The sequence below is a fragment of the Pogoniulus pusillus genome, chromosome 10 (assembly GCF_015220805.1).
Source record: "Pogoniulus pusillus isolate bPogPus1 chromosome 10, bPogPus1.pri, whole genome shotgun sequence".
NCBI lineage: Eukaryota > Metazoa > Chordata > Aves > Piciformes > Lybiidae > Pogoniulus > Pogoniulus pusillus.
This window is the reverse complement of record NC_087273.1, coordinates 37,593,948-37,612,958: the sequence shown is the minus strand read 5'-3', so window position 1 is coordinate 37,612,958 and position 19,011 is coordinate 37,593,948.

The following is a 19,011-nucleotide window of genomic DNA, read 5'->3' as shown; positions in this document are numbered from 1 at the left end:
GTCTCATTTTACCTACTAATTCTCTTTCTATTTTACCTACTATTCCCTTTCTAGTTTACCTACTTATTCTCTTTCTAGTTTACCTACTTATTCTCTTTCTAGTTTACCTACTATTCTCTTTCTATTTTGCCTACTATTCTCTTTCTATTTTGCCTACTATTCTCTTTCTATTTTACCTACTTATTCTCTTTCTATTTTACCTACTATTCTCTTTCTAGTTTACCTACTTATTCTTTTTCTATTTCACCTACTTATTCTCTTTCTATTTTACCTACTATTCTCTTTCTAGTTTACCTACTCTTTCTATTTCACCTACTTATTCTCTTTCTATTTTACCTACTATTCTCTTTCTATGACTCTCTTCTATGAATTTGAAATTGTATCATAGTACCATAGAATCAACCAGGTTGGAAGAGACCTTCAAGATCATCCAGTCCAATCTATCAGTTCAATTCAAGTTCAAACCATCACTTGCCCTAACAATGCCCATTTATTCTGATACTACCTGATAGCATAAACCAACGAGAGATGTGAGCTGGTGAAGGCTCAGGCACAAACCAGGCAATCTTGGTGTCCTTGAGGTTAAATGCAGGATTCCTCTCTGCTCTAAATGGCTCATGGAGATGTCAGATAAGTGAGGTACAGTAATTTCTGTTGTGCCTCTTTATATGAGGGCAATCTTCCTTGTGCTAACTGCCATAGTTAATGGCTAACATTTATAACCAAGCAGTTTATTCTGCAGCTGGAGAAGTAAATCCAGCCAAGGAGAAAAAAAAAACAAACCCAAAACATCTCAACAAACAATCAAAAACCCCCAAAAGCTGGATTTGTGTTGGAAGTGCTTAGCAGAGCCCCACACTTCACTTGGAGAGGCCCTTAAATGAGAAGCTGCTCAGGTGCATACAAATATTTGCCTACAGCAGCTGCTGCTCACTCTCAGGGGTTTAACGTGTGACTTCTGCTTCCCCACATGTAGTATATGCAACTCCTTCAAGTGTGTTTATTGTATCCTAGTGGAAAGGCTTTAAAATCTGCAAGCCTCAGCCCCCAGGAGTGCAGGAGGTTGAAACAATGCTGATGTGTGCCAAGCCAAAGCAAAGGAAAAGAAGCTTGTGCCCTCTTTTGGGGGTGAGGAGCTGGAGAGTGACTGTGGTGAGCTGGAAGTACAACACAGTGAGACATTTGATGGGCATTATAATAAATGCAATGCACTGAGTTGCTCATATTTAGCAAACTCTCTTCAGAAAGCTTTCCAGTTTCACAGCACACACACAGCAGTTAAAGTGTATTGGCTCTGACTGCTCTCTCTCACTGAAATACCTTTTGTGCTGTTCATTCCAAACACAAAATCCTCTGCATTCATTTCATTCCATATGTAATTTTACCTTCATTTTGGTCATCTGATAAAAGGATCTGTTCAGTATCTTTATTGATGATCTGGAGGACGGGATTGAGTCCAGCATCAGTAAGTCTGCAGATGACACCAAGCTAGGAGCAGCTGTGGAGCTGTTGGAGAGGTCTGCAGAGAGACCTTGCCAGGCTGGATGGGTGGGCAGAGGATGAGATGAGATTGAACAAGGCCAAATGCAGGGTTCTGCACTCTGGCAACAACAACCCCAAGCAGCACTACAGGCTGGGGAAAGAGTGGATGGAGAGCAGGCATGAAGGGACCTGGAGGGAACACTGCTAGATAGTAGCTGAAGAGGAGGCAGCAGTGTGCCCAGGTGGGCAGGAGAGCCAATGACATCCAGGTCTGTCTCAGGAACAGTGTGGCCAGTAGGACAAAAGAGGTTATTCTTCCCCTGTACTCAACACTGGTCAGGCCACACCTTGAGTGCTGGAGGTGGTCAAAAAAAGCCTGGATGAGGCACTTAGTGCCATGGCCTGGTTGATTGGACAGGGCTGGGTGCTAGGTTGGACTGGATGAGCTTGCAGGTCTCTTCCAACCTGGCTGATTCCAAGATTCTGTGACTCCAGTTCTGCACTTTCACAGCACACACAGCAGTTCAAGTGTATTGGATCTGACTGCTCTCTCTCACTGAAATACCTTTTGTGTTGCTCATTCCAGACACAGAATCCTCTGCACTGATTTCATTCCATATGTAATTTTACCTATGTTTCTGTCCTCTGATAAAAGAAACTGTTCAATATCTTTATTGATGATCTGGACCAGGGGATTGAGTCCAGCACCAGTAAGTTTGCAGATGACACCAAGCTAGGAGCAGGTGTGGAACTGTTGGAGGGTAGCAGAGCCCTGAAGAGGGACCTGGCCAGGCTGGATGGGTGGGCAGAGGCCAATGGGATGAGACTTAACAAGGCCAAGGGCAGGGTTCTACACTTTGACCACAACAACCCCAAGCAGCACAACAGGCTGGGGACAGAGTAGCCAGAGATGAGCCAGGAAGAAAGGGACCTGAGGGTGCTGGTAGGCAGTCATCTGATAAAAGAAACATTTCATTTGTTTTCTGATAGCATTTAAGGTGTTACTGCTGGTTTCTTTGTGTTGATAGAAGGGTTTTGGGACAGTTTTAAACTTCTATTATATATGTAAGCAGGGAAAAATAAAAGGAGGATTTTTTTAGTGCTGATTTGAAGGCCCCACAATGTCCAAAGTATCTCTTGCTTGTTAAGAAATCATTTTCATTAATTATAATTGTTATGATTTCTTATGAAGGAAGAAAACAAACATGAACATGCAACCTGGTTGATTCCGTGCCTCTGAAAGTCAATCCTCAAATGCAGATAAACCTGGAGAACCCTCAAGTTTTCACAGGGCTAGAAAGAGAAATACCCAGAGACTTATTTTAGGTCATTTGTTAAATGCTGTCACTTCTTCCAGCCAGCCATAAAACACCCACCCATATGTGAATCCTTACATATTAATCGGACTGAATTATGCTGCCAGCTGCTGCAGCAGCCAGAAAAAACACCTGTCCCTTTTAATGACTACTATCAATAATCTTCTTTGCAGTGCTTTGGGTGAAGTGCAAAAAAAACCCCCTAGTTTCCCTGCCATCATTTGGATCTAGGTGAACCACCAGCAGAAATCTTTCTCCTGGGTCTTTTGGTGGAGATGCTGTAGCTAAATAGGCTCTGCTAAGTTCCAGTGAAACTCCAAACCTCCTGAGAATCATCCCTTTGCTGATTATCATTCAGTGTTTTAGAGCCTCTTCAGTTCACTTACCTCCACTAAATTAAAATAAGAGGCAAGACCTGTATGAGTTGATTGAGCAGAAGCTATTTCAGCTCTCAGCAGTTTTGGAGCTCTCATTTCCCTGCTGTGATCATATATGAGCAAGAGAATGATGCAGGCTGTTGTGGAGCTGGATAGACTGGATGCTAGGAGGAAGCTCTTCACAGAGAGAGTGATTTGCCATTGGAATGGGCTGCCCAGGGAGGTGGTGGAGTCACCATCCCTGGAGGTGTTGAAGCAAAGCCTGGCTGAGGTACTTAGTGCCATGGTCTGATTGATTGGATAGGGCTGGGGGATAGGTTGGACTGGATGAGCTTGGAGGTCTCTTCACATCTGGTTGATTCTATGATTCTATGAAGCTGCAGTGATTTCTTTTGTTTGCTGCTTCCCTTCTAGATCCTGTTTACTCCTGCAACATTCCTGCATAAAGCTACCAAATCCTGCACAGGCAGATCTAGGGTAGGGTGTCCCTGCCCATGGCAGGGAGGTTGGAACTAGATGATCCTTGTGGTCCCTTCCAACCCTGACAGATTCTATGATTCTATGATCCAGCCAGTTCCATATCCAGAGAATTACAGAACCACAGAATTAACCAGGTTGGAAGAGACCCCTAGGATCATCGAGTCTAACCTTATCACCTAACCCTTCTGATTACCTAAACCATGGCACTAAGTGCTTGTTCCAGCCTCCTTTTAAACATCTCCAGAGATGATGACTCCACCACCTCCCCAGGCAGCCCATTCCAATGGCAATCCACCTGGTGCTTATCCATCAGGTCCATGTCTCTCCAATTTAGAGACAAGGGACCGTGTCAGATACTTTGCAGAAGCCAAGCCAGATGACATCTGTTGTTCTTCCCTTTCCCACTAAGTTTGTAATCTCATTGTAGAAAGCCACCACATTTATCAGGTGTGATGTGCCTTTAGGGAAGGCTGCTGGCCTTCATCAACCATCTCCTTGCTTCTTTACAAAGGTGATGGTTTGGATGTTACCTGCCCCCCACACTTAATAAAATCACCCAGGCTAGACTCAGCCCAGCTGGAAATTGACTGAAGCTTTATATTTACAGCTTAGCACCAGATACAAGCAGACATTTACCACAGTTATACAGAAATAGACAAGTTAAAAACTAATACAGAAACACAGCAGCCCTCCCAGACACCAGAGTCCCCAGGAGGGGCTCCCAACTGCCCTTCCACCTACTTCCCACCCTTCTACTCCCAGACTTTGCATTACATTCAGGATGAGTTTGGAAGGTGAGGGTCAGCCAGGGGGGTTAGGAAGCAGAAGGATTAATCAGGCAGCAAGTTAGAGTGAAAAATGCATCTCAAAGCCCAGAGAGACTCTGTTATCTATATTTATGTTCTTGTCCTTATACATCTCAGCAAGCCTATGAGTGCAGTAGAATAATAGAATCATAGAATTAAGCAGATTGGAAGAGACCTCCAAGATCATCCAGGCCAAGCTAGGACCCAGCCCTATTCAGTCAACCAGACCATGGCACTAAGTGCCTCATCCAGGCTTTGCTTCAACACCTCCAGGGACGGTGCCTCCACCACCTCCCTGGGCAGCCCATTCCAATGCCAATCACTCTCTCTGCCAACAACTTCCTGCTAATATCCAGACATTACCATTGTTTCCTTTTCACATCCTAGAATCTGACTCTTCTCACCAAAATATCCCAGCTAGGCTCAAACAGGCACAACACATCCCTCTCTCCTTTCTCAGGAGTCTTCCTTGCCTTCTGAAATCAAAGCATGGCACTTCTCAGGTGCTGTGCTTCACAATTTCATAAGGGTTAAGGATTTTATCTGAAGCAAGTGCCAGAGCCTATTCATTAGGCATGGTATTGCTTTCTCATCATTAAGTTATCAGCTTTTACTGTCATTAACTATCAGCTCAGTACTGCTGTTTAATGTCTGCCTGATTTGCATACCTTCTGAATAAATGTTTCTTGCACACCAAAGAAATACAAACTGGATTCTCTCTTGCCTTGGGCAGGGCATAATCCCAGACAGGAAACAATTAAACATGAACAGATCTTCTTATGCTTTCTTACAATACAGCAGGGCTTGCACTAAGCTATCTTTTTATTTCCTTCAGAGAATCATAGATTCAGTCAGGGTTGGAAAGGACCACAATGATTATCTAGTTCAAATCCCCCTGCCGTGCCCAGGGACACCCTGCCCTACATCAGGCTGCCCAGATCATCATCCAGCCTGGCCTTAAACACCTCCAGGGATGGGACCTCAACCTCTTCCCTGGGCAACCCGTTCCAGCCTCTCACCACTCTCCTGCTCAACAACTTCCTCCTCATCTCCACTCTGAACCTACCCACCCCCAGCTTTGCTCCATTCCCCCTGTCCTGTCACTCCCTGATATCCTGAAAAGTCCCTCCCCAGCTTTTTTGTAGCCCCCTTCAGATACTGAAAGGCCACAAGAAGGTCACCTGGGAGCCTCTTCTTCTCCAGACTGCCCAGCCCCAACTCTTTCAGTCTGTCCTTGTAGCAGAGCAGCTCCAGCCCTCTGAGCATCCTCCTGGCCCTTCTCAGGACACACTCCAGCATCTCCACATCCTTCTTGTAATGGGGGATTCTTGTAATGGGAGGATTAATCAGGCAGAAAGCTAGAGTGGAAAATGCATCTCAAAGCCCAGAGAGAGAGACTCTCTTATCTATATTTATGTTATTGTTCTTATACATCTCAGCAAGCCTATGAGTGCAGAAGAATCACAGAATCAAGCAGGTTGGAAGAGACCTCCAAATTCATCCAGTGCAACTTAGCACCCAGCCCTATCCAGTCAACTAGACCATGGCACTAAGTGCCTTATCCAGGTTTTGCTTCAACACCTCCAGGGATGGTGCCTCCACCACCTCCCTGGGCAGCCCATTCCAATGCCAATCACTCTCTCTGACAACAACTTCCTCCTAACATCCAGCCTAGACCTCCCCTGGCACAACTTGAGGCATGTCTATACATATTTTTAACTCCTTGGGGCACACCTTTGATTCTACTCAGCCAGTAGCTATAACTGGGAAGGATGAGCACTTCCAGGGAGACAAAAACCTGCTCTCATTTGTGTGCTCTGAGATTTTCCATTTGGCTGAATGCTTACAGCTGCTGAAGTAAAAGCACTGAGAGTGACTTACAATTGTGCCTATTCTAGGAAAGGGAGGGTGAGTCTGGTTTGCTCTAAACCAAAAGCACACATGTAAATGTCATTTTTGTTCTAATAGAACAGGCTCTGCAAGCTGCAGTTTAATGTTAGCCTCTTCTGACCTTTTATAGTGACAAGGGTTTGCCCAGCTCTCGTGCTCCTCTTCCATCATCCACCTGTGCCACTGTTTCCAGCATCAAACCAGTTTTTAGTTGTGGTGTGTTGTTTTACTTCTGTTTTGCTTTGTTTTCCATTTCAGAACACTTCTGAATTGGCATTACTTTAGTTTTCAATACTGAGTTCATAATGAGTCCATTATTCAAGAGATAATACAAGTTTCACAGCCTGCCTATGCTGCTGAATGGGCATCTCCCACCAACAATAATGCACCTGTGGCAATGGCTTTGAAACCACAGCTGCCTGTTGCTTTTTCTTTGCTGCTTTCAATCAGAAGAGTGCTAAGAGCTGATGTTTTGTTGTTGTTGTTTAACAGGAGCACTAAAAAGATGAGGAATGATTTGTTCAACCTGAAACAAATGGTGGTGAGGTGAGAGAAGCATAGAATGGGTTAGGTTGGAAGGGACCTCAAAGATCATCCAGGTCCAACTCCTTGCCATAGGCAGGGACACCTCCCACTGGAACAGGTCACTCAAAGCCTCATCCAACCTGGCCTTGAAGACCTCCAGGGAGGTTGTGGAGCACAGAAGCACCCAATGTGATCTTTGATCATATTCTGTGCTTTTGTGCTCCACAACCTCCCTGGGCAACCTGTGCCAGTGTCTCACCACCCTCACTGCAAAGAACTCTTTGTTAACATCTAGTTTGGATTGCCCCTCTGCCAGTTCCAGGAAGATGAGGATGTTCCTTCCCTAGAAATGCTCAGGGCCAGGATGAATGCAGCCTTGAGCAATTAGATCTAGAGGAAGGTCTCTCTGCCCATGTCAGGGTGCGTGGAACTAGGTGACTGTGCTGGTTTAATGCTAATTGGGATAAGTTAAGGAGAGAAATGAGATCATTGGCTGTGAAAAGAAAATAGTGGTGATGCCTACGTTACCCATTGGGAATTACCTCCCTGGGCAACCTGTGCCAGTGTCTCACCACCCTCACTGCAAAGAACTTCTTCCTAACATCTAATTTACATCTCCTCTCTGCCAATTTAAGCCCTCTTTATTGTAGTCTAAAATGTGGAAATATAAATGACCTTATGGAAAGTGGAGCAGGGTACATTTAGGGTAGACATAAGAGGGGATTTCTTTACAATGAGAGTGTTAAAGCAGTGGAACAGGTTGCCCAGGGATGTGATTGAGTTTTCATCTCTGGCTGGAGACATTCAAGATGAGATGTGATGTGCTCCTGGGCAGCCTGATCTAGTTGGAGGTGTCCTTGCTGACTGTAGGAGGGTTGGACAAGATCATCTTTGAAGGTCCCTGCCAACCCAATGCAACTTCTTCCTAACATCTAATGTGTATCTCCCCTCTGCCAGTTTAAACCCATTACTCCTCCTCCTGTCATTAGAAGACCTTGTCAGTAGCCCCTCCTCAGTCCTCCTGTAGCCCACTTCAGATACTGTCATGCTACTCCAAGGTATCCTTGAAGCCTCCTCTTCTCCAGACTGAAGAGCTCCACCTCTCATAGCCTGTCCTCATAGCAGAGCTGCTCCAGCCCTCTGTGCATCTTCATGACCTCCTCTGGATTGGTTCCAACATGTCCATTTCCTTCTTGTGTTGGGGGAAAAAGTGATGATTTTATTGCTCTTTCAAGCTGATAAAGATTTGAAAATGGAATTTGACATCTTTTTTCTTGGAGACTGGAATCTTCCAAAGAAGCAGTGGTTTGTTGAAATCATAGATTGATGTATTTGGTTGGATATTTTGGGTTTCTCACCTCTCACAGAGAGCATGCAGCAAAATTAAGACAACATGTATTAATTGATGCCATTCCAAATTTAGACCAAAAAAGCCCCACCAAATAGAAGTAGTGCAAGAGTAGGTCCTAAACCTACTTCAGGAACACCAATGCCATGAATAATTCATCTGAGAAACCTGCTGTCTCCAGATGGCCCTGTAAGAAGCCCTCTGATAAGCTGCTTTGCTTGCTACTGCACAACAGATCTGAAAGCAGGGAAGGTATTTAGGTTATGGATAGGAAGAGAAAGCATGAGCAGGTGTTTCGTCTTTTGATTTGGAGGGCAATGTTTAGAACCAGCACTGCTGACATAAGCTTCTCTGAGTGACTCTGAGACAGGCATCTTTGTCTTCAAGTGTCTGAACATATCACACCATATGAAAACACAACTCAGTTGCTGCCATAAGACCTCCTGTGCTTCTGTGAGTGAGCTACATGTGAAGGAGAGAGGAAGACCATTTTGCTGGCAATGTGGGCAGTGGCACTGAGTGCACCCTCGGCAAGTTTGCTGATGGCACCAAGCTGTGTGGTGCAGCAGACAGGCTGGAGGGCAGGGGTCCATCCAGAGGGACCTGGACAGGCTGCAGAGGTGGGCACAAGCCAACCTCATGAAGTTCAACAAGGCCAAGTGCAAGGTCCTGCAGCTGGGTGGAGGCAATGCCAAGTGCAAATGCAGGCTAGACAGTGACTGGCTGGAGAGCAGCCCTGGGGAGAAGAACTTGGGAGTGCTGGTGGACAAGAAGCTCAATATGAGCCAGCAGTGTGCACTTGCAGCCCAGAAAGCAACCAGAGCCTGGGCTGCAGCAAGAGAAGTGTGGGCAGAAGGGAGAGGGAGGTGATCCTCCTCTACTCCACTCTGCTGAGACCCCACCTGGAGTACTGTGTTCAGTTCTGGAGCCCCTGTTACAGGAGAGAGATGGAAGTGCTGGAAGGTGTCCAGAGAAGGGCCACGAGGATGCTCAGAGGGCTGGAGCACCTCTGCTATGAGGAGAGACTGAGGGAGTTGGGGCTGTTCAGTCTGCAGAGGAGAAGGCTCTGAGATGACCTGTTGTGACATTTCAGTACCTTAGGAGGGCCTACAAGAATGCTGGGGAGAGAATTCTTAGGCTGTCAGGGAGTGACAGGACTGGGGGCAATGGAACAAAGCTGGAGATGGATAGATTCAGACTGGATGTTGGAAAGAAGTTCTTCAGCATGAGGGTGGTGAGAGCCTGGAACTGGTTGCCCAGGGAGGTGGTGGAAGCCTTATCCCTGGGGTGGAACCCCCATCCCAGACCAGGCTGGATGAGGCTCTAGACAGCCTGATCTAGTGTGAGGTGTCCCTGCTCATGTCAGGGGGTTGGAATTAGATAATCCTTGTGGTTCCTTCCAACCCTGACTGATTCTATGATTCCATGATTCTATTTTGCAGATGTTGCTTTTCTATTGTTAAAACTGCACAGCAAATGTTTATTTGTTTGTTTCCTTAGTGAAATTAAAGAGGGAATGAAACAGTGCCCCCACCAAGGCAGGGAGCAGCCAGATCCTGTTGAAGCCACATCTACATTCCAATGAATAGAAGAGCAGAAAATGTTTTAGCTGGAGAGGTTTACCCGTCAGGACTATTAGCCCATCAGGGCTCATCCATGTTAAGTATCCCATTCTGTTAGAACAGCAGCTAATGGTTTTTTGAATGATCCTTGTGTTTTGCCTCAGCAACAGTGCCTGATAGGCCATTCCATATGTTTATGATGTGCTAAGTGAGAGAAGTCTTGCTAACATCTGTCAGAAGTTTGCTCCTCTGGCACTCCCATTGATGTCTCCTGAAATACTGGGTGAGAAATAGTTATTCAGGCTGGCACACTGCACTCTCACTGGATAGCAACTGCACAGAACCACAAAACCATCCAGGTTGGCAAAGCCCCTCAGGATCACCAAGTCCAACCTAGAACCCAACTTTACAAGATTCAGCCTAAACCATATCTCTAAGCACCACATCTGAACCACCCTGGAACACATCCAAAGTGAGGGAGTCCACCAGTTCCACTCATTCAGTCCCTGACCACTCTCTCTGTGAAAAACCTTCTCCTAATATCCAATCTAAATCCACTCAGTCTCAGCTTCAGGCCACCCCCCCTTGTTCTATCTCCAGTTACCCATGAGAAGAGCCCAGCAGCAGCCTCTCAACAATGTCCCTTCAGGTAGCTGTAGACAGCAATGAGATCTGCCCTCAGCCTCCTCTTTTTCACACTAACCATCCCCAGCTCCTTCAGTTGCTCCTCATTTATTCTCCAGACCATTCCTCAGCTTCCTTGCCCTCCTCTGCACCCACTCCAGCACCTCCACATCACTCTTGTCTTTCCAGCAGACACTAGAATAGTAAAAACCAGCCCCAGCTCCCTCAGTTGCTATGAAGTCCAACTTCGATGGACCATTTTTCTTAAGAGGGACTGACTTAGTCTTGCCACACTTTACTGGCCACCAGAATCTGCCAAAGAGTTAGATACCTCCACAGCTCTCTTGTAAAGAGGTGCCCAATACTGAACACAATACTTGTGGTGTGGCCTCACCCAAGCCAAATCCAAGGAGACAATCACCTTCCAATTGCTGCTGGCCACAGCATTTTTGATCCATTTTCCTAACATATTCTCTATAATCCAAGCCAGGATGCCATTGGCAGTGGCCAGTCTTACCCAGCTTCCTCAAACTAAACTATCTTCAGCACAGATCCTCATTCTGTCTCACAGATCCTTCATTCTATCTCACATAACCATAGAATACAGAATCATAGAATCAACTAGATTGAAAGAGGCCTCCAGGATCATCCAGTCCAAACTTTCTTCAGTAAAGACCCTCTATTCTTCATTATATCTCACATGATCACATAATCATAGAATATAGAATCATAGAATGATAGAATCAAGCAGGTTGGAAGAGACCTCCAAGATCATCCAGTCCAACCTGTCTTTGGCAAAGACCCTCTAACCTTCATTCTATCTCATATAATCACATAATCATAGAATGATTGAATCAATCAGGTTGGACAAGGCTTGCAAGATCATCCAGTCCAAACTTTCTTCAGCAAAGACCTTCTAACCTTCATTCTATCTCACATAATCATAGAATGCAGAATGATAGAATGATAGAATGATAGAATGGAGCAGGTTGGAAGAGACCTCCAAGATCATCCAGTCCAACTTCTCTTTGGCAAAGACCCTATAACCTTCAGTCTATCTCACATAATCATAGAATATAGTATCATAAAATCATGGAATCATAGAATCAAGCAGGTTGGAAGAGACCTCCAAGATCATCCAGTCCAAACTTTCTTCATCAAAGACCCTCTAACCGTCATTCTATCTCACATAATCATAGAATATAGTATCATAAAATCATGGAATCATAGAATCAAGCAGGTTGGAAGAGACATCCAAGATCATCCAGTCCAGCCTATCACCTTAGCTCCGTGGAATCAACAAGACCATGACACTAAGTGCCTCATCCAGGCTTTTCTTGAACACTTCCAGAAACAGTGCTAACATTTAGCACCTGACCTACCTTCCCCCACCTCTCCTCCCTCAAACACTTGTTCTTATGCTGCTAATACATACATTTTGCTAACATCAGCGTTATGAAAAGAAATCTTGAGTCAATGCTGTTGCCTTGATGGTCTGCTGATGCAAATCAATAGATTTTAACTGAAATTAATGGAGCATGATGGTTTGCATTAGATTAGATTTGGCCTCAAAACTCAAATGATGCAAACTCATATGAGCTTGAATAAATCAGAGTTCAAGGTAATGTATCATCTGAAAAGGTTTCAGAACAGTTATTCACATAGGAATCCATGGTAGAGTGTGAACTAGGGCTGGGAGACCAAACAATGAAGTAAAAGAAATAAATCAGTGAGCTGAACTCAGAAAAGAAACAGTTTGAGCATTGCCCTTGATTTGCTCTGTCTGAAAGCTGCCTTTTAAAACAAATCAACACAGCTTTTAAATCCTCTGCAGAGCTGCATGATGCAGTGATGCTGTTCATTCCTGAGAAGTGTTCAGATGAGGTTTTCTCTTAGCATACTGACAGGACTTCAGCTGCAAGCCCCAAAGATTCCCCTTTTTGCCAGTTAACAGAGTGACCCTGCTGAGAAAATGCCTTCCTCACCTGATCCTGAATCCTGTTGTCTCTCTCTGTGCCAGAAGTCCTTGAAAGAAAAGGGTTACAGTCTGTGTAGCAGTACCAAAACTGTTTCCACTGTTACTTGCAGAATATGGCCACAGTTGCTTTTGGTATTCAGAAGAGCATCTTGCCTCTGCCTAGCATGCTGCATCAGGCATGTTTTCTCTGGGGTAAAGGGGAGGGTGAGAGGAGGAGTTTGCTGCAGCCAGGGAAAGGAATCCTACCTCTCCACTACATCTTTGCAATGAAAAGCAAGTGCCCATTGATTCTTCCAGAGCTCAGTGGCCATGAAGCATTGGGGAAAGGTAAAACAGAGTAATGAAAAGATGATCTTCTTTTTTTTTTTTTCCTTTAAGATTTTCAAGATGCTGTTTGTGCTGAAATGGAGGAAGTTAAGTTGCAGGAGTAAGTGCAGACTGCTTTCCTTGTCTCTGCCATAGAATCAGAGAATCAGCCAGGTTGGAAGTGACCTCCAAGATCATCCAGTCCAACCTAGCACCCAGCCCTAGCCAATCAACTAAGTGCCTTATCCAGGCTTTGCTTGAACACCTCCAGGGACAGCCTGGATGAGGCACTTAATGCCATGGTCTGGTTGACTGGACAGGGCTGGGTGCTAGGCTGTACTGGATGATCTCGGATGTCTCTTCCAACCTGGTTGATTCTGTGATTCTAATGCCAGCTGCAGGAAGAGTTGATATCCCATTAGTCCTAGGAAATCATACAAGTCTGGAGGACTCTGCTGGGAACCAAACCTGTTTATCTCACTGCTGATGGAGATATGCTTATCTCTGCAGCCAGTCATGCATATATGCACTCTACACTCTCTCATTTTGTTCCTATCAGATGCTACTGTGTAATACTGCTCTTTTCCACCCTCCCTCTTCTTAAAGCCTCTGTATTAAACTCTGAGCTTCTTAAATAGCAGCAAATTGTCACGTTCCAGCATCACAGTATCTCTGTGACTCCATGTAGCTAATAGGGTCAGTGAAATCACAAGTGAAATGTTTCATGTTGAAGTTCTTACTTCAGCAAATTCAGTCTCAGACTTGAAGTCCTGTAATGTATTCCTCTCACACATCATCAGATGAGGCTAAGTCTTGGGAGATAAAACTCAGTCCCTTTGCCATTTAGAATTGTTTGAGTTCATCACATTAAATACTGGGCTCAGTTGCATGTGAGCACTTTCACTGACCATAACAAACCTGGGGAAACAGGAAAGAGGTTTAACTTAACCTTATCTTGTCTCATAATTATGGATGAAGTCCTTTATTACTTGATAATTGGAATAGCCTAGGAGATTGCATCGGAATCACCTCGTTAGTGAACAGCAAGGTATTATTTCACCACCATATCATCTTGTTTGATGGGTGCCCAGAGCGGGACTTTGCCTTGATGGTAATGTTTATGGAGTCAGAGCAGAGTGACAGCCAACAGGCAGACAGAGGAAGGGGAAATCTGATGAGATGTAAAGAAAAGCTTCCCAAAGAAGAGAGTAAAATACTGCAATAGGTTACATGTTGTGGTGGTAGGCTTGATGGGCAAACATGGGCTTATCCATGCCCAGACATGTTACCCTGCTCCCCCTCTCCTTCTGTGCTGGGGGAAGCAACCGTGGGAGGGCAGGACAAAAGCCTGCTGCAGCCCAGGCTCTGCTTGGCTTTCTGGGCTGCCAGTGCACACTGCTGGCTCATGTTGAGCTTCTAGTGCAGCAGCACCCCCAGGTCCCTCTCCTCAGGGCTGCTCTCCAGCCGCTCAATGCCCAGCCTGGATTTGTGCTTGGCATTGCCTCAACCCAGCTGCAGGACTTTGCACTTGGTCTTGCTGAACCTGATAAGGTTGGCTTGAGCCCACCTGTGCAGTCAAATGATGAATCCTATAGGTCTTTCCCTGCACTTCTTTTTATTTGCTCAGGAGAAAATAATGGATGACTCCATGGTGCATGTGCAGGAAAAGGAAACTAAGGGGCTTTCACCTTGGTGCTCAGCTGAACTGAAGGAACACCCATTTTCTGCTGCTAATTTTTCATGCCGTCTTCACTAATAGGAAGGCTACATCTCTTTGCCCAATTTACTAATGACAGGACAAGAGGAAATGGCCTCAAGTTGCCTCAGAGGAGGTTTAGGCTGGATGTTGGGAGGAAGTTCTTTGTTGAGTGGGTGGTCAGGCACTGGCACAGGCTGCTCAGGGAGGTGGTGGAGTTGCCATGCCTGGAGGGGTTTAAAAAAAGAGTGGATGTGGTGCTTGAGGCTATGGTCTGGTGATGAAGACTGCTGGGATGAAGGTTGGACTGGATGCTCCTGGTGGTCCTTTCCAACCACAGCAATTCACAGTGGTTAGATGTTGTGATGAGGGATTTGGTTTAGTCAAGGACTTGTCAGTGTCAGACTAATGATTGGACTTGAGGAGCTTGAAGGGCATTTCCAATCTAAGACATTCTGTGATTCTGTGATTCTATGATCTGTGAGCTGTTGTTTTTTTTTTTCTTTAGCATCCAGAAAGATTTTATGTCTCAAAGAACAGCAGGAAGTAAAATTGGAAAGAAAATTCTCCAGTTAGATAGCACAAATAAAATAGACCTTAAGATCAGGAGCACTTAACGTTGGCTATAAGACGAATAGTTCTGTATGGCAATAACATGAAGAGAACCTAATCAAAATTGATAGCAATTTGTGCTAGGTTCTTTGGTTATAAAGTAGCTGGCAGGGTTATGATCTGGGTCTGTTAAATAGCCCAAAGAAAAAACATTGCTAGAAATAAAGAAATGTGTATTATTTTTTACTTTTAAGTAATGCTATTGACCACCTAGATTTAAAATTTACATTTATCTTCAAGCCATATGATGTAGAAAAGGCTTTGACTTGCCTCTTAAAAGGTCATCTTCAGACTGGCTGGCTTTGGCTGCTGTGATGTGCATGGATTCCTTTTACATTGAACCATCAGCAAGAGCATGGACATGAAGGAGGAAGGTTTGTTAGCACACCCTGGCCTCTGTGTTTTCTGAACATCAGAGTAAAGAAGACAAAGAAATTGCCTTGACTGGAAGAGTAGAATGGAATACAGAGGATGAAATCAGATAAGAGTTAATCGAGGCACTGCTCGGAATTAGCAGTTAAAATGTGTCAAGAGGAAGACAGGCAGAAGGTGGCATTATTTCTGATGTTATCTGGTGCTTTTAATGCCTTTCTGCTGGTCAGAGGCAGCTAAACATAACACAGCACTGGGCAGTGGATGAACCTGACTAATGAGGAGAAGGGGAACTGGAGAAATCTTTGAAAAATACAAGGCTGGGAACATCTTTAGTTCTACCCTGGCCTGGCACTCAGGTGGCTGTTCCTTCTTCTGTCCTCTTGCTGTTACTATACACTAGGGAAGGAGAGCAAAGCAGTTAAGGTAATCCAGGAAGAGATGGCCAGCAGCCTGCTGCACCACACTGATGCACACAAGTCTATGGGACCAGGCTCACAGGATGTTAGGGGTTGGAAGGGACCATTCTAGATCATCAAGTCCAAACTCCCTGCCAGAGCAGGATCAGAGAATCTAGCTCAGATCACACAGGAACTCATCCACTAAGTGCCTCAGACAGCCTCCTTTTAAACACCTCCAGGGATGGTGACTTCACCACCTCCCTGGGCAGCCCATTCCAAAGCAAATCACTCTCTCTGCCAACAACTTCCTCCTAACATCCAGCCTAGACCTCCCCTGGCACAACATAAGACTGTGTTCCCTTGTTCTGTTGCTGGTTCCCATTTGAATGCCAATCACTCTTCTGTGAAGAACTTCCTCCTAACATCCAGCCTAAACCTGCCATGGTGCACTTTGAGACTGTGTCCCCTTGTTCTGTTGCTGGTTGCCTGGCAGAAGAGACCAACCCCACCTTGCTATAACCTCCTTTCAGGTAAGCCTCTCCTCATCAGGCAGTCCTCCAGCCCCTTCCTCATCTTCACAGCCCTCCCTTGGACTCTTTCAGGTAGATCCATGTCCCTCCTGAACTGGGGAGCCCAAAAGTGAATGCAATATTCCAGGTGAGGTCTCACCAGTGCAGGGTATGGGGGGAGGAGAAGCTCTCTCCATGCACTGCCCACATTGCTCTTAAAGCACCCCAGAATAGATGGCACTCACCCAAAGGCTTCTGACTGCGCTGGTGGAGGTGCTCACCAAGCCACTTGGCACCATTTTTCAGCAGTTGTGAGGGAATTGGCAGGTCCCAGCACCCAGAGAACTGCAGGTCTCAAGCAGGTCTGTAATGCAGAAATGAACAATTTGACCTCATCAGTGTTTATCCACAGGTAAAGGGTGAGTGCCAGGAGGATGGAAGCAGGCACTCCTCGGTGATGCCCAACGCCAGGACAAGGGGCAATGGGTGGAAGTTTCATTTAAACATGTGGAGGATTTCTTTCACTGTGAGGGTGACAGAACCCTAGAACAAGCTGCCCAGGGGACCTGTGGAGTCTCCCTCTCTGGAGACATTCAGGACCTGCCTGGAGGTGTTCCTGTGTTATCTGCTATAGGTGATACTGCTCTGACAGGGGGTTTGGACTGGATGAGCTTTCAAGGTCCCTTCCAGCCCCTGACATTGTGATTCTATGAATGTGGATGAGAGGTGGTTTACTACAGTTCCTTCTTTGCAAGGTTAATCACTTTTTGAAGCATTTTGAAGATAATTTCCAAAGCCTATTTTGTTCTCTTCCCTGCTTTACAAGAGAGGAGGCTATTTGTTGCCATGTCTACGGCTTGCTTTTTAATGCCTTCTGTGCAAGGAGCTCCATTATAAATGGCCATGTCAAAATTAACCTCTAATACAATGAACTCCTTTTTCCTCCTTGCAATTGTACAGGCCATCCACCTGCTCAGTAAAATCCCATTTATGTTTGTGCAGCATCTCTGTGGCAACTACAAGGAAAGATTCTTGGGAAGTACCTTGAGAACTTATCTTTTTTTTCCTGGCCTTCCTGTCATTGTAGTGAAGATCCCCAGTGTTTGAGAAGGAGCTGGAAGAATAAGCAGCCAACATAATGTGGCAGCCCTGAGGAGAGGGACTTTGGGGTGCTGGTGTTGGAGAAGCTCAACAGGAGCCAGCAGTGTGCACTTGAAGTCCAGAAAGCCAACCAGAACCTGGGCTGCATCAGGAGAAGTGTGGCCAGTAGAGTGAGGGTTGAGAGAGGTGATTGTCCCCCTCTATTCCACTCTGATGGGACCCCACTTGGAGCACTGCATCCAGTTCTGAACCCCTATGACAAGAGGGATGTGGAGATGCTGGAGTGTGATCAGAGAAGGGCCAGGAGGATGCTCAGAGGCTGCAGCAGCTCTGCTATGAGGACAGACTGAAAGAGTTGGGGCTGTGCAGTCTGGAAGAGGCTCCCAGATGACCTTCTTGCGGCTGCTCAGTATCTGAAGAGGGACCAACAAAAAAGCTGGGGAGGGACTTTTTAGGCTCTCAGGGAGTGCCAGGACTGGGGGAATGGAGCAAAGCTGGAGATGGGTAGGTTCAGCCTGGACGTGAGGAGGAAGTTGTTGAGCATGAGAGTGGTGAGAGCCTGGGCTGGGTTGCCCAGGGAGGTGGTTGAGATCCCATGCCTGAAGGTGTTTAAGGCCAGGATGGATGAGGCTGTGGCCAGCCTGTTCTAGAGTGTCCCTGCCTGTGGCAGTGGGGTTGGAACTAGCTGGTCCTTGTGGTCCCTGCCAACCCTGACTGATTCTATGATTCATTCTCCAACCTATCCTTGTATTTCAGTTGTGTGAGTTGGGGGAGGGAGGGAAGGAGGAAACAACAGAGAAATAACTACAAGAAAAAACTATAACCAGCAAATCATTTTCATCAGAAGTGCAGGAGGTGCAGATGTTGCTGCTGTATTATAACCTCCTGAAATAAAGCTAACAGCAGAACTTTCTGGGGCTGTTCAGAAGGTGATGCAAATCCATGTAATGCATAATATTTAAATAAATTCCCTTCCCCCCCCTTCTTTCTTTCAGTAGATTCATTTCTGGAGCAAATGGTATATAACTTAACATAGCAAGTAAGAGCCATCCTTTATTTTCAGTGCCCTGCTGGAAGAATCACTTATTTTCACTCTTCTTCTCCATGTGAAAAGTCATTAATTTTGCAGAGAACAGTTGGCATTTTCACAGCAGTGACTATTTTTCACTTGAGCAGAGTGGAAAAATATCACTATATATTTTCTTTGTGTGGAGAGCATAAAAAATAATAGGAAGCAGATCCAGAGGCTTCATCTCTCACACAGGCTGCAATAATACGTTTTTCACTGGTCCCCTCAAAAATTGCTTGGGCCAACCTTTGCTGTAAAACAGCCATAAGATATTTCTAGTTGCTTTTTGGTTGGGTTTTGTTTGTTTGTTTTCTATCTACACCGTGGCAAAGCAGTTGAAACGCAGTTTCAAAGAGTCATCTTTTTGATGTATAGATGTCTTTTAAAAGCAAGAGGGTTTTGTTGATGTGGTGCTCATAGAATCAGTCAGGGTTGGAAGGGACCACAAGGATCAGGCAGTTCCAAGCCCCCTGCCATGGGCAGGGACACCCTACCCTAGATCAGGCTGCCCACAGCCTCATCCAGCCTGGCCTTAAACACATCCAGCAATGGAGCCT